Source organism: Puntigrus tetrazona, chromosome 16 (assembly GCF_018831695.1).
Source record: "Puntigrus tetrazona isolate hp1 chromosome 16, ASM1883169v1, whole genome shotgun sequence".
Lineage (NCBI taxonomy): Eukaryota > Metazoa > Chordata > Actinopteri > Cypriniformes > Cyprinidae > Puntigrus > Puntigrus tetrazona.
The window spans coordinates 3,136,996-3,157,566 of NC_056714.1; the positions used below are offsets into that span (position 1 = coordinate 3,136,996).

The 20,571-nt window shown below is 36.7% G+C and overlaps 1 pseudogene; it reads left to right on the top strand.

Moving 5' to 3' along the window:
• LOC122360341 overlaps positions 1 to 20,571 on the top strand; it is a 128,452-nt pseudogene that overhangs the window by 40,422 nt on the left and 67,459 nt on the right.

Genomic DNA, 20,571 nt, shown 5'->3' on the forward strand with positions numbered 1-20,571 from the left:
GGGAGAGAAATACTAGCATGAGCACCTTATTTTCCACATAAATAACCTCTCCTCTCCAGATGCATCAAACCAAAACTAGCTTTGTAATTAATTTCTTATGGGGGTAAGTTTTTGCCCCCCTCTTCTCTTTTAAGTTGAGAAACGTTTCACCTTTAGATCTCTGAGCAGTTTCCACACGATCTGTCACGTGCACATCATGCTCTCAAAGAATTGAAAATCATTTTACACTACCCCATCGCTCAACGCAAAGACATATCACAGATAGTCAGAGAAGATCAATGCATGATGGAAACTTGACTTGCACGAAAGAAAACCCCCATGCCTTATGGGATTTCTTTAATATCGCCATTTTTTTTTTTTTCTAGTCCACAAACAGATTAAAATCAGAGTGAATGGAGAATTGGCTTAAAGGAATATATCACTCAAACATCTTAAAAGAATCAATCCTAATAAGTTTGTCAGAATGCCCCAAGAAGTGAAAACCATCTTTTTTAAAATCTCTTGAACATAAGGTCTTATTATTGCATTGTATTGCAGGTCTTACTTCAAACGCACTCTCACGCCAACTCAATTAAAAACACCTCTTTTGAGATGTCTTGCAAAATCCCACTATTATAATAAGCATGCATGCTGTTTTTTTGTGACTTGCTTGACCACAGATTATCACTCTGTGTTGGGATTTTAATGTCCCATCAAGATCAAAATTGTTGTTTTTAACATACTGTAAAAAGCTTGTCCAAAGATTCAGCAGCCTATTGCATTTATTCACACTCCATCTGGCTTTCGCTCTCTATAGTGTGAAAGCATCCCCTATCTGTGTTATCGTGCTAATTTTAATGAACGTCCTGCATGTGCACAGATCATTTAGTGCTGTGGAAAACAATGCTGTAAAATGTAAAAATAAATAAATAAACTTTTACACATTTTGGTGTGTATTTCAAGTTAAAATGATGGCGAGTTTGCTAAAAATAACCTTTGCACTTTTACATCTTTTTCTATGCTATTTTTAAAGTTTTAAACTATTTTATCATGAGTGTGTCAGACTTGTGCTGTGTTTTGTTCATCATCTGTATGCCCATATTTGGTGTTCCTGCCTCCGTTCTCGTTTCGTCATTAGTGTTTCATTTAAGTTCCAGGTGCGTGTGTCTGTTTAAAAAAAATCAATCATGATTCATCAGTGTTTTCATGATAGGTCATTGTTGTGTACTTGTGCACAAGGCTTTTCATGCCTAATTAAAATATATAATAATTAAAAAATTTAATTCAATGAACATACTTACTTTAGTGGAATTAAGACTAGTTGGTTGGAGAGTAATGATTAAAGACTTCTTATTTTTTATTTCTTTTTATTATTTACTTTCTTATAATCTCACATGGGCCTCTTCTAGAGTTTCAGAATGAAGCTCACATTCTGATTAAAAAAAGATACCAAAAGTCTGCAATCAAGTCTCGTTCTCATTCTGAACTCAAGATCACTGATTCTTCTGAGATCAAACTATTATCCAGATACCCGCATTCATTTTATACCTATATCCTCTTACGGTCGTCTCGTTTGGAGGAGAATGTTTTAGAAACATTTGCTGCTTTAACAATTTCTGAGATCGGCGAAGTGAACTCAGAGGAATATAAAGTTAATCTGTGAAGGGCTGCAGAAAAGAATACCTTTCATATCCTGTAATTATCTCTAGCTCAAGTGGAGATCCTGACCGTTTATGTATTTTCTGACCCTGCCCTGGTGAATAATTGAATACATTTCCATTCTGGTCCAAGAGATTATTGCTGGACTGATTCTGGTCCAGCACCTAGCTATGCTAAAATGCCCGTCAACCGGTATGGTCATTCTGGTGAAGCTGTTGAGAAACCTTATGGGGGCACCAACATATCAACATCCATAAAACAGCATATGCCCTTTTTGAAAAGAGCGTTTCTAGCGGCTGCATCGTGCGGCATTAAAAGTGAGCCTCTTTACAGCTGTGCAGACCAGCAGACTTGCTGCTATCAATCCTTAGCACATTTCAATAAGCTATAAAAGTAGGTTTGAACCCATGATAAAGCCAACATGAATCAACATTTATGTAGATGAGATTTCACACCCTCATCTGTTCCCCTTAAAATCTTCTTATGTCCTCCTAGATAAATATCCTCTGAATTCAGCAACTCAAGATGGTTCTTTCCCGCCACCACGTGGAACAACAGCTAATAACAAATCAATAATATACCATCAATAATCATCAATGCTAGTGGTTGCCAAGATTTCTAAGCATTGCGTTATATTAACAATATCAAACAGAAAATAAAAACGCATCTGCTAGTCAGCCCAGGAGGATAAATACATATTTTACATATAATATTAGCATTAACTTGATTAATGGAAAATGATCAATCAATCAATGAAATAAAAACACTGAACATGGTAATAATAAAGCTATAAAAAGCTAATATGTCTGCTTTTAATAATACTAACCTCAAAAACTATGATTAAAATCTCTTATTAATGGAAAACATTTTTAAAGGTTATAAAGTTATAACTTGTTTCAAGATGTTCAGGGAACATTTTAAGTAACATTCCAGTGGTGTTTGCAGACCGATGAATCGACATTCTGTAACTTTTATTAATTTTTACTACACTTAACAAACTGGACATTTTTGGACACAAGATTCTTGTAACATGTTTCGCACACTGGGAACCCGCGCGTGAAATGAAAGCTCGAGTCGCTAAAGTTCATTTTCTTGCATGATATTGACCGGTTTTGCAGGTAATTCCGTTGTGGTCACAGCGATTGATCACGTTAAAGGATAAATGACAGTTTCATTTCTCCCCGAACAGGAAGATGGCCGCTACTTTGCTAATTTCCTCCGAGCCGTTACGGTGCTCGGTTGTGCGAGCATTCCTGTGGATGCAGAAATGGACGTATTGTGCTGCCATTGATTATGTAGCTGCTGTGTGATAAATATGTCACAGCGCCTGAGAGCGCGTTATCGAGTGCGGTGGCATGCGTGAGACCGCTGCGAGTGATCAGGTAGGCGCAGGGCATTGTTCGGTAGACAGCTGCCCAGCGGGAGCAAGCAGCGCTGACCGGGACGCTTTGATGCGATGGAAAACATTTTACACTCATTTTAAATGAAGTAAATAATTCTAGTTATTATTCAATTATATATAGTATAGAGTTGAGGCAGTCATCGATTGAGTTAATGACTTAACAGGCAATCAAAATCAAGTATTCAGCCAGAAAATGCATACATGATTGTAAGGAACATCTGAGAACTGTCTTAAATTTTTGTCATTTTTATAACGTAATCTCGCTATAATATAATGTGCTAATAATCGATTTTAGAATACTTTTGTAATCACTTTTCTTTATATGTTGCTTTACAATTTTATGCAATTGATTTAAAATATTTTATGCAGTTGATTAGCTAAAATAGCTGATGGCCAAAGCAATGCTTTTTATTATTATCATTATTCATTTTTTTTTATAAAATATACTTCATTTAAAGCAATGACATGAAAACAATTTTAAGTCAAATGTCTTTTCATACCTTTTATAACACTTATGAAGCCCATATTTATTATACATTATAAGGGTATTCTTAAGGCATTACAATGAATGCATAATGCATTATAAATAGCTTTATAATATGTATCATCTCATGAATATTCAAACAAACAGTATTAATGTGTTATAATATTTACTTATTTGTGGTTATACTTTAAGAGTGTGATCATTTATAACTCACAGTGAACACAATTTATCCACTTAAGCTACTTGTTTCATATAGTTATAATGCATTATAAGTCTCATATCTTGCAATTTTACTTTTACTTAAAGTGGACAAATACCACTTATAATAATAATAATAATAATAATAATAATAATAATACTATTTTTTTTCCCATAAGATCAGATATCAGATCAGACAGATGTGTAATATGACACATTTGCTATGAATATATATATATATATATATATATATATATATATATATATATATATATATATATATATATATGTATATTTTATTGATGGCACACTTTAGACAGCTGTTAATAAGTAATCTTTAACTACATGTCAATGATCCTTGATGAGATTATTTTTAGTGCGTCTGCAAAACATATGCTAACACTTTATTTTGAAGGTTCCTCAACATACACTGAGTAGAGGATGCTTTGTGAACGTTCTACCTACCCTATCCAATTCTACTAATTAACACTATTAATTAATACTCTAATAAACAAAAAAATATTTCAAAAGTATTAACAAGCTCACATTAGCCTCGATATTAGCCTCGCAGGAAACACTCAGCACCTAACCACTCACAAGATCTTAAGCAACGTCAGTCCATTATAACCGGAGTAGCTTTAATACGGTGTTCATTTTGTGTTATAAATAATCGTGTTCTTAATTTGAGGCTATTTATTGACTATAGAAAAAGCCAGACTTGGAAAACGTTTCTCAGGTGCTTGAGAGATCTCTTTGAGAAACTGACATTTCCCCACAGGAAATTGATTCATTATGTCATACAAGCCCCAGTTTATCACTGTCAGAGCTCGCCCTATGAGTTACGAGATGGATGATGGATATTTAACATGTATGAATGCACTTCCTGTGGGAATGTTTGTTGTTACCTGCCCTGATTCTTTCTTCTGTAATATCAGTTGATGACCTTTAGTGACCTTTCATTTATTTTCATACAGAAAATCAATATTACCTTTTAAAACGTGTATATATATATATATATATATATATATATATATATATATATATATATATATATATATATATATATATATATATATATATATATATATAAAAATAGCAAAGCTAGTTCTTCATATATGATATATTGTAAAATCTGCTAAAAGCTAGATGCCATAAAATACAATTTAGTCATATTGGCAGATGGACGCTCTTTTTTCAATAATTGTTTAATCATTGCGTTACTTTGGAACACTATAATGATCGCAACGGACAGGTCATGCTCATTACATTTCAGCTTTTGAAGTGATGTAACCCTGAATAGTAATGATAGTCGCAACAGTGACTGAAACCCCAGACACTCTTATAAACTAGAGCACACATTTCCTGAAAAATTACCAACATAAAGGGATATTTTGTTTCATATTACAGTAAATCCACACGGGGAGGTTGTTTGATTATGCCATCTTGTATTCCTCTTCTTCTCTGTTTTGTAAAAGACTGAGCGATTTGTGCAAGCGCCTCAATTTCTCCTCTTCTTTACAGAAAACGCTTTAAGGGATCGTTCCCGACCGCTCTCTTTTCATTTACTGTCTTTTTCCTTTCTTCATCCGTGCTATTTTTACGTTTCGACAACCGGTTCGCGTCAGAATTGACTTGCGCTACTGTTACGATCGCGTAGCCTGAGCTGTGGGTGATGTTTGAAACGACACCCGATTAAAAGTACTCGCTCTCGTCCTGCACGTTCGTATAAAGAGAGCGCGCGCCGGTGAAATGGTATTGTTTGTTCCGTCTTGAGGATCATTTAAATGATGGAACCTTCAAGCGAGTGTAAGTAAAACACCGAATCGAGCTCTAGTCTGACATATGGTGAGTCAACAGGGGCAAACTGCTGACTGACCCAAGCAAAACACTTCAATCTCTCTATGCTGTGCTTCACTGCTCCCCAGGGCTTGATTGATTGATTCGCCAGCCAATCAGAACACATCAGTCCCCAACACTAAAGGCATCCATTTATATACAGCCTGTCAAGCAGACTCACAAAGGGAAAGCTGTTGTGTAGCTTGCACTCTAAAAACATACCTTCTGCAAGGAGCTTGGATATATATCTATTATACGCTCGAATGGGTTGAACAGCAATATATTTTCTCCTTCCAACTTCTTACATTACACTGTTATTTGACATTTACTGCACTTAACCCACACTGGTGCCATATCACTTATTAGTTTAGTTTTTTGTTTTTTTCTCGAGCTGATATTTCTAGTTTTGGACTACAGTGTTTCTGATTCAAACAGTTACAGTTTAACTTCTCATGAACAAAACTTTGCTCGTTAAGAAAAGTTTAAAGTTTAAAATATTTTAAAAAATGTAATTAGCACTTATAGTGTACTTCAAATCTTAAAATTATATGAATATTAAAACAAAACTGTAATTTAATATTAATTTCAATAAATATCACTTAATTGTACTAGTAATTATAAAATGTCATATAAAGATGTACTTAAGTTCTACTTAAGTGAGTCAAAAACTCTCTTAAGTTAAATTAGTTGCATTTAATACCAATTAAAACTATAATGTATTTTCATTTAGCTTTCAACATTATGTATATCTTGGATTATGACAGAAATCGATTAATAACTGCAATTGATATATACTGATATCGATATGATGCTGTTTATTTCTTTGTCTGGAAACGGTCCACAAGGTGAGAGGTTGATAAAACTGTCTTTTTTCTCTCTCTGTCTTTTAGGGGGTATATTCGAATCCATCGAAAGTGGCCCATCTGGTGCTGAAGAACTTGCCTTTAAGTTTGCTTTAAATACAATCAACAGGAACAGAACTTTACTGCCAAACACCACACTCACGTACGACATCCAAAGGATAAACATCCACGACAGCTTTGAGGCCTCCAGAAAAGGTAAAGCCATCTCCAGCTGTCAGCTGTCTTCCGCGAGACCCTACGCTATCAGAGACAAATGTGCTGTGAGATATATGAGGAAGGATGTGGGCTTTAGATTGAATTCATTTAACCACAGGGGGACATCAGTAGCCGTCTGGTGCATATGCAGAGAGAATTGATTGGTTTTAGGTAATGAGTCAGAAGGGGTGATTCAGTGAACTACTGATACCCCTGAGACAGGTTCGCAGGCTGCAATCATCTGTCATTTACACGCTGGGGAAACATCTGAATTCTCTTATAATGATTATACACTCCATTAGCCGCTGCCACTGTAACTGTGTTTTTTTTCCATGCCAGTTTATTTAAAGATTACAAAGACGCAATTAAAGCACAGTGGCTTTGCCAAAAAAACGATGGGGTATAAAAGTAAATGAGTTCAGCGTTACTGTTGTTGCAATAAATATTACTCTGGACACTGGAAGTAGCTATGAATCGGGCTCTGGTGTTTCTATTATAACAAAATCAGAAAATAAGGCTTTTGTGCTCTGTCTCCAGCTTGCGACCAGCTCTCTCTGGGTGTGGCGGCCATCTTCGGTCCCTCCCACAGTTCTTCGGCCAACGCGGTGCAGTCCATCTGCAACGCTCTGGGGGTGCCGCACATCCAGACCAAGTGGAAGCACCAAGTGTCAGACAACCGCGACTCCTTCTACGTCAGCCTTTACCCAGACTTCTCCTCCCTCAGCAGAGCCATCTTAGACTTGGTTCACTTCTTCAAGTGGAAAACGGTCACTGTGGTTTACGATGACAGCACAGGTGAGAGCTCGACCGCTTTAGCGCTCGTAGTTTGTTGTGATTATTCTCCAGCCATCCTTAGGCAGACTGACCCTTTGGCTTGGACCGTGCACCATTCCCTGGTCTCCGTCTGGCCTACAGTATGGCCAAACCCCCCTGGTTGACAGGCTCTGTTAGAACAGTAGGCAGCAAGTGCTACCACAGTGAGGGGTACATATGCCATATGCCAGAGGTCGCCTCAGGAGCAAACTTGCCAACTAGAGGATATGCTGCCAGATTTCCCAAAGCGTTCACTCAGCCTTATTCACAATTCTGCACAGCAACAACACGCTATTATTCTGTGACGCCATGTTCATACAAATGTGGCCTAAATAGAGACCAAGGCACACTGCTTAGATTAAGCAAATATCTTTAACATTACTACAGCTTACACTGTAGGTTTAGGTAAACGGGTTCATTCACTGGCTGATTAATTCACTGTGAAGCCAGTGAATGGTGCAGATTGTTGAATTCCACGTGTGTTTTCTAAAACAATTAATAATGCTTCCCCAGTCTGACAGACAACTAAAGAAACTTGCACTGAACTGATCTTGAAAGATGTCAGTGCCTTTGTTTTGACTTAAGATGCACACCAGTAATGCTTTTTTCTAAAGCATGTTTATAAAAATTACTTAGATGTCCTAATTGAACCGTGGCCTAATCCTGGTTTAGGCTAAGCCCTGTCTATCAAACCGGCCCATGTTTCACATATTTCATTGCATTTCATCCTTATTTTATATACATTTTAAGAACATATTGTTGTAAACAGTATAAGTTGGTTACAAATGATTGTCTTTTTGAGAGTTGCTGAATTATTCACTCAACCAATTGGTTCAAAAAATGCCAAATCATTCTGGAACAAAACAAGTGACACTGGTTCAAAAAGTATTGAATCCCATTTACGCCATATATGATAATTATGACCTTAAGAGTCATAATTATGAGATTTAAAAAGAGATACTGTGAGGTACTAAGTAATCATTTAGAATTAAAAAGAGCAAAAAAATGACATGCTAAAGGCAAAAAAATTCTAAATACTAAACTGGGGAAGTATAATTATGACATAAATGCAGTTTTGAACCAAATATAAGACTATGTTTTTTTTCATGGTAAAAAAACACAGTTGTCTTAAATTTGGGGTCTAGACTTTGACATATCAACAATACGCTCAAAATAATAGGTGGCACCAAATAAGAAATACATACCTGGTACCTGGTACAGAGTTTCAAGTTAATAAAGCTTAATATTTCACAATTACTACAAGTATATCACTTCAAAGCAATACTAATATGCTGGGAGATTTGAAAACTGGTGCTTTTGAATGTTAGCATCACGCATATCTTATCTAGGGGTTTTCAAAGTAGATTTATCTGGTAGCTCACGTGACATGCAATGTTGCATTGAGGTGTAACTATGGTTTTGACAAAACGGATCAAATCTGCGTAAAACAAAGTTGAAATGGTTGCATCAACAATGCCTTTTGATATTACTTTTACAGGTAGGTTTAAGGTTGGATTTGGTGTAAGGCATATTTTCAGCCTGTCCTCCAACAAAAAAACGACCCTATAGGTTATTATTCAAAAGTACCTTTGTACGACCTATATTTGTGTTAATATTTAAGTTAAAAAAATGATCATTGTCAATCAAAATGTGTTTTGTTTAAATGCACTGGACTGTTTTAATTACTGAACTGTAATTAAAACATATTTTGATGAGTGTTATTCGTGCGAATTACTCGAATTACCTACCCGTTGCAAAAATCCTGCAAAATCATAAATTATAACGTATTATGAGAATGTGCGCTCTTGGGTTTCAATCCCATACGCGCATGATCCCGCCCCGTCTTATAACACAACGTTCTACAGACTCTACAGACAGTGGAGGGGCGGCGGCGCAATTATGAGTCGTAATTCAGGGATATATTTTTACGAGATCAGGTTGTGAAATTCGTAATATAATGCGTGTTGTAAACATTGCGAGTGAAAACAGAAATCAGCCGCAAATGTCACGTTAGCCTGATTTGCACGTCTGTAAGTGAAGACAGTACACATATTTGAAGACTACAAAAAAGATTCTACCGTTAATACAATTGCGGTAAGCTACTATGAGATGAAAAAAACATAATTAAGATATAAGGTATATCAAAAGTGTATATTTTTATATATAATTTCTGAAAAAGGAGAGTCGTCTTATAATCAGGGTCATCTTATATTGAGATCAATGCGGTAGTATTTTTTACAAACCCATTAGTGTCCACAACACTAATTTTATTGCTTTAAAATTCTATCAGTTACATGTAATTATTTACTCGTGCTTTGAAAACTGTCTCAAGGACCACTGGCAACATTTGCAGCTGCCGAATTATATACCGAATTGAATTTAAACATGCAGATTTACGGCTAGAAACAAGATAGACAGTATGATGGACAGGATAATGGTTAAACGCTCAGACACTGATTCACTGATTCACAAGAGGTGGCCGTTCTGAGGCCTGCTTCAGAATCACAACAGAAGTCTTTCTTTCCACGCTGTACAACAACTTCATGAACGAATGCAAACAAGCAAATCAATAGCCATAATGGCATTCCCTAATGGCTCAGCTCTGAAATGGCAGAAGTGGACTGGCAGCCTGCAACGCAAAGCTCTGTCAACACTGCTCAGCTGTTAAATTCAATCTTGTGTTAGAAATGAATGGCAGTGCACACAGCATTTTTTTCAGATGTCATAGTCTTAAAAAAAAAAGGTTCCAAGGGGGTTTTTGCAGCAATGCCCTTTTGCAGCAAACACTAATAATTTTGATGTCCATGCAGAAACATTCAGTGTTAAATACTTTATTATTATTGGTTTGTAACTATTTAATTAACCTTTTTTTCGGTTCAATGGATTATAAAGTTCTCAAGGGAACTATAGATGCCTGTAAAGAATCTTCAGATACAACACATACGGTACAGTGTTTGACGAAGGAATGAAAAAGGAAGTTTAAGGTAGCTCATATATATATCAGTGCCGCTGCGGCACAGAGTAAAATTTGCTCTATTAGCGGGATGTGTCAGCTATAAAAGAACTCTGATAATTTATACGTTCATATGCGAGTTGTCAAAGCAAATGCGAGCCGTCGAACATAGAATGTGTCTGCATTGCAGAAAACAAATGCTGTTAAATTATTAAATGTGTCAAGGGAATCGCATTAATAGGTTATGCGTACGCCATTCGTGGCCTAACCGCATCGGCAGAGAAGAACAGTGCTCGCAGACAGACATGCGATGAAAAGATGAACTGTTTCAAAAATATTTAAAGCCCCGAAAGAAAAGATTTGTAGGTGTCCGCTGTGACATAGTCGTAAATGAATGTTTCTACCTGCCTCTGCAAAGACCCTCCTTCCGACAAGCACAGCGATTGGCCAGCCGACACGGTGCGTAGTGATTGGCTGAATAACACAAGTATGCGGTGGAAATGTAATTCCTCATACCATAATCGCGAGTTCAGCAGTCAAAATAAATGTAAGGTAGTTAATAATTTAGTAATTTTATCATCACTTCAGCCCAAAAGAGGAACAGAGACAGACGCTGTTCTCATATGTATTAGCAGTACACAAGCCACGATTGACTCCACTGTGATGTGAGTGACCCTGACTCTTTCTCTCTCTCTCACACACACACACACACACACACACACACAACACATTTTTAAAACCCTTTCACACATGGCGCAGAATGCACTGCGCTGTGAAACCCATTCATTTCAATGTCTTGCACAGAGTCAGTGCAAAACTCACATTTGAACAGGAAATAGCAAATACTTAACAACACACAATCTACGTACACACCCCACCTTTAAGATATGAAATACGTGCATGCAAAATGCAAAATAACAGACTTTGCATTTCAGCAACGTATAACCTGCAAACACTGGATCGACATTTATATTTTTTTTTTTATTAATTTTAAGGTTAAAAACAAAGCAATAAGACATATACAATAAAACAAAAACGCTAATGAAATTATTACAATGCTCTATATTGGTCAGGTAGGTCTATCTGTAGTCTTTACCTATGAAAACTACAAAAATAAAATGATCTAATGTCATCTAATGTATCTCTGCATAGTCTTCAATATAAAATAAACAATTACATTGATACAGTATCCTACAGTTTCACATTAACCCTTACACTACGCTTTATTTTGCTCCGATATGTTTTAGTAGTGTGCAGATAATATAGCAAAACAAGAGAGACACTTTACACGTTCTAAAGAACTCAACATATAATATTATGTAGGTATCTCCTAATATCTCACCCAGTCTTATAATGCAGTCTATTGGAAGTCCTCAAGTCATATGATGGCTTTGTGTGAGGGACAGACTGATTAATTATAATTCAATAAAAATCTCGACTCTTCAATCTCATTCAGTTAACTTCAGCTGCTATTGTAAGGCTCGGAATATTGCCCGTAAGTCATATGAAATGCATTTATGACTCGTATAATCTTTTTTTTTTGTAATAAAATGCCTTCTAGAATAAAAGACCTTTGGGCCAACCTCACATTGGCTAGTGGCTATTCGATACATCAGCACAAGAAAGGAAATTGCGTTCATCAAACCATTTCATCCGTTTCAATTTATTCTGCCTGAGTGCACCAATCCAGTGGTGCTTTTCATAGCCCATCATATGCTCTAACAGTGGCCATGAGATTGTTTAGACAGCTGCAGTGCCACGTTTCCAAACAGGCGTCATTTTTTAGGGCTTTACTGTAATGTCCTAATAATTGCTTTGATAACTGCCGCTTTGAAACCGCCATTTTTATTGCTACGAAATAATTCATAGTCTTAATATCATTTTAATGCAACCATTGTAATCTGAGCCTCTTTGCTGCTTATGTGCTAAATTTAAACTAATAATGCGCTTTTAAACGAGTGGATGATTATGCCTGGGGCAAAATGATAGTTTAATTTAACCTAAAGATAATTTCATTCCAGCCAAATCCTTTAAAGATCCCCCCTCCCCAAAAACGGCAGGCTAAAAACTGCCAGCGACTGTTAAAAAAGCCAGCATCTAATGCGAAATTAGTCGAACAAAATGCATAAGAATACATCGGATATCCACTCACAGATATTCATGCGAGGTTTCATTGCTATATCACAGCCAAGTCGGTTCTTAACTTACCAGAAGGGGCTTTTATCCTCAAAGGATGAAGTTTTCAAATATCCTTCCAGATCTCAGAATGCTTCTGATATTAATGAGAAAACGTGGGTGTAGAAGTTTCTTCAAAGTGTAAAACCTTTGCATTTTGTCGTGCCTGTGACCTGATTTTAATCTCAATCAATTTGTTCCACGCATTTAGCCACGGATAAATACAGTCAAGGCTACATTAACCTTGACCTTCCCGTCTGAAGCGTTCAGAGCTTTGAGTCAGAAGTCAGCTTTCACGTTCCTCTTCAATTAACGCCAAAGGGAAGCAGCATTCATCTCACATCACTATAGCTCATAGCGGCACTCTTCTGGAGAAGGACCAGACAACCGCAGAGGATTACAAGTCAGACAGGCCTTTTTTTTGGCAGGGAGCGCTTGAACGATGCAACCTCTCCACGGATATTTATTATGGGCTGTTATGGGGCTCCCAGATGGGTTTTGAGTTGATGAAATATATATGCTTTGTTAAATATGAATCAACAAACGGTTGGAAGGTATTAGACACAATCAGTAAAGATCACCACATGCAGTTTTTCATTTATGCAAAGGAATGGAAGAGCAAACCTGCCTAAAACAGTGACCCACGGGAAGCCATATCAGCTAGCATAAACATCTGATCAGCGCATACAAATTAAGTTAACCATGCTACAGTTCGCGCATTTTAAAAGCTGTTCATTTAATGTCATTATTGTGTATAGTATTACGTTTAATAACCCATTCGTTTTGATTGGTGGGCTAATACCCTCTCGGTTCTTGCATTTTCACATCTGCATAACAACGATGAAAAAGTAAAGTTAAGGTTCATAATTTCATTAACTGATAAGGAGCACACTTTTTAACTGTACTAAGACTAGTTGCTATGCAGAAGAAAGAAAGAAAGAAAGAAAGAAAGAGAAAGAAAGAAAGAAAAACTAATAACAAAAACATTACAGCAGGCAGATGGTTGGTCAGATTTTTGGGGCTTGTCTGCTGGTCAGCCTGGGAGATCAGATGGTCGACCAGCCGAATCAGCGAAACCGCCAGCTTGGTCAAGTTTCTTTTTTCATTCAAATTGTGTGGCAGAAATCCTGGTTAAAGCTGGTCTTAACTTAGCTGGTCCAGCCAAAAACATCTTTAAAACCAACCCAAAAAAAGGAGATCAGCTAAGAGCACTAAACACGCCAAAGACTTGTGTTGAGCAGGATAGTAAATAAAGGTGGTAATACGTGCTAATTGTTAGCTAGCGATGTTTGCATAATGGTAAATAAAAATTTGTAGATTAATTCACTTGCTTTGTGTGATGAGCAACCCGGCTCTTTGGAAAAACTTGCCTGAGGTGACATTTCTGCAAAAGGTATTAAGTTGCTTCTTGCATGTTGTTTTAAAAGTGCATTCAGCTTTATCTGAAGTGGTGAGCGTTGCTAAAAGTCTTTTTGTGTTTGAAAAGAACATACCGCCTTCACTAAAACCTAACTAATCGTGTATATATATATATATATATATATATATATATAATAAAAAAATATTTTTGCATTGAATTTGTATATACAGGCAAAAATGTAAGTAAAGACATGAGACACAGCAAAGAAAATACCAACATAGACTCACTGAATAATTGTAGACTAGACATTTTGTTTCCAAACTGCTGCAATATGTAATTATGGACCACAAAACCCGTCATAAGGGTAATTTATTTATTAATTTTTGTTAAATTACAATGGTTTGTTAGGACAATACAATATTTAACTTGAGATACATCTGTAATGGGGATGACGAGACCAGAGACACACGGATCCAGCTGCAGGGCTTTTATTTTGACAGAAGTGGTCACAAACACAGGATGTGTCAAATAATGGCAGACAGGTAAATCAAAGGCAAATGACAAAACAGTCCAGTTTCGGTATTCGGTATTCTATAAGGCTAGGCAAAGAGAGATAATCCAGGTACGCATCAAAAATCCAGACGGGGGCAAACAAAACCCAGATGGCAAAATGAAAGGCGTAATCCAAAAAGCAGGCAGAAATCAGAACACAAGAGAAAAAGACAAGGCAGAAACTACGACTAGACTAGACTAGACTCCAAAACAGGAAATGGCTTTGTAAAGCAGCTATCGCTAATAGTGATACATGCTGAACAATACTCGGCGATGAGTGACAGGAAGTTCAATGCTTAAGTAGCGTGTGTTCGACTGGATACAGCTGTGTAATCAGGTGAGAGAGTGTAATTGAATGCAGGCGTAAACCAATCTGTGCAATGGAGTATGGGAAATGGAGTCCAGTAGTAATGTAGTGCAGTGCAAGAGCTGACCTCTGGTGGTGAGGGAATGGAAGTTCATAAGCTGAATTCGTGACAACAACTATTTGAAAACATGGAATCTGAGGTAGCAAAAAAAAATATATGTATATAAATACTGAAAAAATATTCTTTAAAGTTGTCTATATGAGTTCTTAGCAATGCATTTTACTAATAAAAAAAAGTTTTGATTTATGGTAGGAAATTTACAAAATAAATGTATCATACTTGCTGTATGAGCTACTTTGACTGGTTTTGCGGTTCAGGGTAGCATATGTGCAACAAACAGCATAGATTTACTTCCATCTGAACCCACTTCCTTACACTTTGAAAATGTTACAAAATGTGAAAAACGTCAAAAATCACATTATAAAAGGAGAGATGACCCGATGAAGGTGGCCCTCTTTTGTGTCCATGCTTTGGTGACACACTGAGTAGAGTTCGCAGCACTGAATCGTAAAATTAAAAACGGCGCACATCACAGTCCTGTGGCATTTGGGACAAGAACAATGTGGGAACAGATTCAGGAAGACGCTAGCTCTATGATTTCCTGTTTGGTTTTGAATAGTTGAGTAACTAGGAAGATATAAATCCTCTATTGTGTGAAGTAAATGAGGGCGATGGGATTTTGGGGCAACCTAGATATCATTTTTTTTTCAGCTGATGACCTTTTGAAGTGGGAATGTGATGTTTCATTACATTAGGAGGTGGCATTTCATTGACAGGAGTGTCCAACATTTCACTGGGAAGCAGTTAATAGAGAAGAGAACAAGAGAGCTGGAAGAGAGATAGATAGCAAGGGGCCATGCAGCTTAACAATTTCATTTCCCCCCCAAATATTATGACTTTAAACATCGTACGGCTTTCTTATGTTCTTCTAATTAGAAAGATAAGGATTAAATGAAATGGAGCTTTTATATAGATGGCTCCGAATGATATTTCTGATGCTACGGTGTACATTTAAAGGAATACTTCACACCGTAATTACAATTCTGTCATCATTTAGCATAGCTTAACGATTTTTTTCTTCTTCTTTTTTTTCTGATTGTTCAAACCGCGCTCCTCCACGAATAAAGGAAATAAACAAATATCGCTCGTCACATTCAGACTTGTCACGGCAGGTTATTTTCGCGACAATATAAACGATGCTTGTCCATTTGTGTTCCGCGAAAGGAAAAAAAATGCCTTTCAACATCAGGGTGAGTAAATGATGACAGTATTTCCATTTTGGGGCGAACTATTCCTGTAATTCTGTAATAGCCTTATTTATATTCTCTCTCCCTCTCCGTCTCTCTCTCCCGCTTAGGTCTGATTCGATTACAGGAGCTCATCAAGGCTCCATCTCGTTACAACATCCGATTAAAAATCCGGCAGCTACCAGCAGAAACAAAAGATGCCAAGCCCCTTCTTAAAGAAATGAAACGAGGGAAAGAGTTTCATGTGATCTTTGACTGTGGTCATGAAATGGCAGCCGGCATCCTTAAACAGGTGAGTCACTTTTATTATCTGATTTCATACCGAAGATTACAAAGAGCGATGTGGAAAATGATTTAAATGAACTGAAATAATTCGTATCACTTGCCACCATGCGATGAAAACAGAATTCACCGTATGCATAATTTTGATTTCTAAAGCGGGTTCTTCTTCTAATCAACTTTCCCCTTTCTGTTATAATGAAGATTGCATTCGGTTGCAGCCATCTCGAAAAATGTGTTTCTTCATTAGTAATTACGGCCGCATCCCGTGCCTTTTATGTATAGATTTTTATTGTTTTACCGTCATCCCAGACTAAGACTCTCGGTCTTATTATTAACTTTGAAAGTATGAAAATCCATCACAAAATATTAAAGTTAGAAAAAGAAAGTCGTCAGAAGCAAAGGTTAGTGAATTTGCTTATCGAGAATATGAGAATGTCAGTCATGTGAAATATGACCAATGCGGTTGTGTGAAGTAAACAAAGAAAAAACACACCGCTACTAAACTGATATAATCGCGAGAAGGCAAAACAAAGTAGCGATAATATGTTTTTACAGATCGTGCGGTACCTGCATAGACAGCAGGCACGCATCAGAAGGCACGCATCTTTGGTGTGGAACTGAAATTCTAATGTTGCGTAGAATTATTCATTTTAAGTACAGAGGATCCTGCATTTTAGCAAACGCGAGATGCTCGGTGTCGAGCAGGGCAGTGGTTCGGTGGAACTTTTTGTGTTTATTCTGCGAGCGGGGGACTGAAGAACTCCCTAAATGCTGTAAAGACTCTGTGTTGCGTTGTATTGTATTGCACTGTAGAGAATTTAAGCCTCTTCAAGCAGAGCTTCAGGCACAATAAGCTAAAAGCTTATTGAGAGTTCACGCCAAAAACTAGAAACAATTTCTCAACAATTTTCAGGGTTCCAACTAGCGCTAAGCAGATCAACAAAACCTGTTTATCTCAAGACATTCACAAGTGCCTGTTATAACAGTCTCTTGAGACCCAGGTATAAACTTTGTTATTTTTTTTTTTCTGTAGAAGACAATACCTTTTAGCAAATTTCTCTAAAAAAAAACATGTCAAAAGTACTGTAAAGAGTCTTTTGAGACGTACCGAATGTTTGAAGTAATTTATTATAAACAAAAAATGATTGTGTTAAATGGTTTCTCCTAATTTTCTTAGAGCCAGTTTTTTAGGCGGTTAGGATTTCGTCTTTGACTCCTTAAATGAAAACGCTTCATTCGCAAATGTTTTGTAAATTTTGCAACTTTAGTTAAATTCGCAACTTTGGATGGAAACATAGGCCCTGTTTACACCTGGTATTAACGTGTTTTTGTCTGGGCATGTTAATTTAAAAACGTAAATAGTTATAGTTACTAGTTACTTTTCATAAATAGCAGTCAGCGTTCGCTCGAATTGATTTGCCGAAATCAAAAATAAAAGATGAGCGCCAGCCAATAAGATTGTCTTACGCGCATTAGTCCCGCCCACTACCAGAGAAACCGGCAGCTCTTGAATAACGAATCGTTATTTTGACAGGAAAATACAACAAAGTATATCGTTTGCATGTAGCGTGTCAAGTCTGCGTGTCAAGTTTACGGTACGTAAAAATAACATTCGAACAATATCATAATAAATTGTTAGTAACGTTAACTGCGTTGTAACGGTGGAAACAGTAAGTTTATGTTATTAAACAAAGAAGCTCCACAATGTGCTGTGCATGTTTATGTATGAACCTTTTCTGGTTATTTCGATCCAGCCGATGAAATAAGATCGCATAACTCTCGTATACTCGCAAAATAAGACCTTTAAATCTCATTTGACAGGTTATACTTAACGTCGTCCACTTGTGATCGGATCGACGGAAGCGCATGCGCAAACAGGGCCATAATAGTGATGATAGAATGAATTCCAAACTGTTTAAAAAATGTCTCAGGAGAACTTTATAAAGATTCAAATCCATTTTTTCGTTACACGCCAAGAACTTATTAATATGCCCACAACATAACATAATTGAGAATCGTCTTTGCACAAAGTTTGGGAAAACGAATGAAAGAAAGAATCAATCAATCCAAGCTAATTGTCCAAAATTGCTTTTCAATTGCCGCTCAAGTTAACTCAATCTGGAAGTGTATTTTTTTTTTCCTGGTCTTTCTAATACCAAAATGTGGCTTGCCTTTACGATTAGAAGCTGTGCTGATAATCTGATTTTATCCCCTCTCGTGAAGGAGAAAAGTGCATGCGTTGTTGTTGACCTGTTAATTTATTGTCTCTTTTGATCCTGTGCGCGAGATTGATTTGTGCACAATCAGTGAAGTGTACAGGTTTCATTGATTACCTATCAGAGAGTCAAGCTTACATGCTCCGTTAGTCAGTATGTTTGTATGTAATTAGCCAATAGGGTAATTCTCATGATGTGAAATGCCCTACAAACACCCTGCGCTTAACCACTGCTTTTCCTTATATCTACATTATGCTATATTTTACTTCGAAAATGATTCGTAAACGAAACAAACGTGATTGGAATGTTTTATAAGAAAGCACCATTTTAGTCTTTTCGCTTAAATTCGCTAATGCTACTTGACATCTCTTTAATTATTTGTGAAACGTGCTAACCGTTTCCCAGTTTTTTCTTTCAGCGTAGGATATAACGCAATCTCATTTTAGCGGGAAAGACCGATTAAATTAAGTTGGCCAAACAATGGATAAGGATATGCACCGCTAGAGTTTCGTGAATAGTCTCGCATTAGAGAAAGCCAAAGAGAAAACTGATATTTCAATGTGTGACTTAACTGCTAGAATTTTCGCCCAATTACAGGAATAATCAAATATTAAAGTGGGTATTATTCAGCTAGAGATTGACTCACAGACCTCCTTAATCAGTTTCAGACCACTGAAGTGATAATGAAGATACTCATTATTAGTGGCAGTGGATATATGCTTCTATAATGGGCAGCTCTCAGAGGGTTTGTGTGATATCCGCATTTGAAACTTTTGGCTTTGTGAAGTCGTCTACACTTTTGAACTTCGCAAAATCCGCTCGGGCTACAGAGCCATTATTTCCCAACCATATGTTTCACACAAGACTGAATTTAATAATTAATTTCACTTTGGGGCTGATGATGGCGATGATAACTGGGTCTTAGCGAGGATGTAATATTTCAGATATTTGGATCTGTCAGAAAAGTTATTGTTATCGTTGATCATTGCATCATTTTCAATTTGGTGTTCTTTAGCGTCATTTTATTTGTTAGATAAAACGTTAAGTTAGTCCAGGCTAGGAGCAATTATACTACATTTATGGCAATTTGTAGACTGAATATAGGACGTAAATATTGCTGCTGCACGCTTAAATGTTCTGTACAAAAGCTCTTTTCTCAGTAAATAAGAAATCACATTATTTCATGGACCGTGGGTTTGTTGTTGTGTCTAATATCATTTGAACTGCTCTGTCCACAATAACAGCCTCTTTTGCGCTATCAGCATTACGCTTTTACAAAATACAACGTGATGAAATGTGCCACTCAAACTGTTAAGATCAGATTGAAATTTGCGCATTTGCACGCAAACTCTGACCCACGCTTAAAAACTCTTTCTTGGAGTGATATGAACGAATAAAGTAAAACAATGATTTTAAGCTCTTCTTCTCGATATACAGTGCATGAAGTCATTATGTGGAATTCAAACCAAAATTATTTGAATTTAGGTACGGTATATGAAGCGGATTGTACTTACTTTGATATTATGGCACAATAAGTCTAATGATAATAGCTTAATGTACAACTTCAGCTGCTTTCATGGAGGTGTTGATGTCATGTTTTATCTCCAAAACATTATGAAAAGTACCGCTATTTGAAGAATCGGCTACAAGTTGGTACTTTATTCATTTTCTTTTAAAATACTTTGTTAGTCATCCATCCATCCAACCATCCATCCATCCATCCATCCATCCATCCATCCATCCATGCATCCATCCATCCATCCATCCATCCATCCATCCATGCATCCATCCATCCATCCATCCACAGGACATGCTATTGTTCAGTAATAACCTGAGTAAGATATTTCACATAAAAATGTTTACATAAAGTCCACAATAGGGAAAAAGAAAAAGTTTACACGCCTTGATTCTTACTGTGAAGTTACCTAAATGATCCACACCTGTGTGTTTTTTTTTTTTTTTTGCTTAAGTTGCTTATTAGCATGCACA